Below are 2212 nucleotides of genomic sequence, written 5' to 3'. Positions count from 1 at the left end.
CCAGCAGATAAAAGCGCCCCTGCGCTTGGATCGACACTCAGTCCGACTCCAGCTACACGACGACGAGCACCTCTGCACCAGCCAGCTTGCCGCTCCACAGTGGTCCGAAAGTACTCTTTTTCGAGGAAAAACTCCCCAAATAGACATTTTCATTCGTAACTGGGCATGTGTCTGGACTTAAGTTTTTTAAAGAAAAGTGATTTGGGTTCTGAATTTTTTTTCGAAAAATTTCAATTTTTAGCGTTTTTAGTCGAAGAAAAAACTACAAAACTGCATAAACTTTAAAAAATCGGATCATTCTGTACGTAAAATTTGAAAAGAAAGCGATTTTACTTCGTTGATTTTTGCGTCAGGTGTCACGTTTTGGTGCAAATTGGACTTTTAAAGAAAATGGCTATTTTCCACTGATTCTGAGTTTCTTTTTAACTCTGTGCAGCAAACTAGGTCAAAATATGATTAAAATCTCGTTTCAATGACACATTTGCATAAAAAGAAGTTTATTGCAGCTTCGTAATGGGGTACTTCTGCCACCACATCCCGAACAGTAGGGCCGTGGGGAGGGGGCGAGGGGGTAGACATATTCACGTAGATGAGGGTCTTCCCGCAACCTGCCGCAACTTTTTATGATTCCCCCGCTTGAAGTACCTATGGACGAAGGTTAAGCGACCCCAAACTCCTTCGGATATCGGTCGGAGCGATTTGAATCTCAAAACTTGTAAGTTTTAGTCTTTCTAACAAAATTGTAAAATAAGCCGGCCACTGCTCGGGCGAGGAAGTGATGGCAGAACGCATCGATGGTTCCCATATGTTCTCTGATGTCCAAAGACACTAAAACAAAACGCGTTCCGTCCAGGGGCATTGTCAAAACGTTTTGTAGGTTCAGACATTATTGCACCGCCAAAAGTGCAAAAACCAAGATTAATAAAACCGCCGTCTTTGACAGCCGCTAGAGCCTAAACGGCTTGGCGAGTAGAAAAACCCTTTTATGGCTAAATAGTTTAGACATATAAGAGTCGAAATAGGCGGTGTCCGACCCCCCTCGTACAAGTTGGATTCTGGGCGTTTTTCCTTGAAAAAGGGTACTTTCGGACCACTGTGCGCTCTCCATCGCCACAGCCGCTGGCCCTGCTCCTGCTCCTCGCCTGCACTCTACCGCTGGACGCCACGCGACGCCACGCCGCATCTTTCTCCGTTCAACTGACGTCACTCCACTAAGTACTCACTATCGAGAGCCGCTGTCTAACTTTACTACTGTTGCGCTACAGCGTGCTCAGAATATTCAAGAAACTACCATTGTTATTCAAATCTGGAAATATAGATAGTTAATATTTCTGTACCAACGGTTCTACTACTCTCCCGTTGTATTCTCTTCAAAGACACCAAACACACCTACACCCCCACCTTCTGACAAAGAGTCTGCACTTGAAAAAGAATCTGGGAGTGTTGTGTTGAAGTGTTATGTACAGTTCCACCTTTGTGTTTGCATTTCCCCAACTCTTGGAAGTGGTGGGACAGGTTAACAGTGAATAAGTCGTTAGTGACCTCCCCCAACCCCACCCTATACCTCGTCTCAGCCAACCTTGCCTCACCCCACGTCACCACCTTACACCTTACCACATCACCTCCTTACTAACACAAAAATAATTGTGATATAACACTTTATCATATTACTTCCTTCGTAGAGTTTATCCCTTTACTTTATCCTACTGGTTTTGGCAAAAATGTTATCGCGAGAAAATCCACGGTAGTGGCATTACACTTCCGTTATCGACTAATAGTTTTGTGTGAGAGATATCGTAAAACAGCCTAAGTGAACGTGAACTCACCCCCTCTCCACCTCACCACCCCCCGCCGCGGCCCGCCCTTGTGACATCAGCCTGACGGCGGATACCGCACCGGAAATGATTGCGTATTCCGGCGGGGCCATTCACTTGCCATCCCTGCTCCCCACGCTAGGATATGGCGCAGCAGCCGCTCCACCGGCTGATATCTTTTACAGATTAAGAAAATCGTTTCGAGATGTTACATCAAGACGCGCCCCTCCTTCGGCTCCGCCACGGTGCCCCCCTCCTCCCCCAAGACCCACCCCCGCACGCCGGGCGAGCCTCGAGGCCAATGTGTTCTCAAAGCTATCAGGGGGATTGAACAGGTTGCCATCAGCCGAACCGCCCGCCCGAGGGGGGAGCCCAGTGCACCCCCCCCCTCTCTCTCT

Source organism: Frankliniella occidentalis, unplaced genomic scaffold, assembly GCF_000697945.3.
Source record: "Frankliniella occidentalis isolate FOCC.00 unplaced genomic scaffold, Focc_3.1 Scaffold253, whole genome shotgun sequence".
Lineage (NCBI taxonomy): Eukaryota > Metazoa > Arthropoda > Insecta > Thysanoptera > Thripidae > Frankliniella > Frankliniella occidentalis.
Note: the sequence above shows the minus strand (reverse complement) of the source record.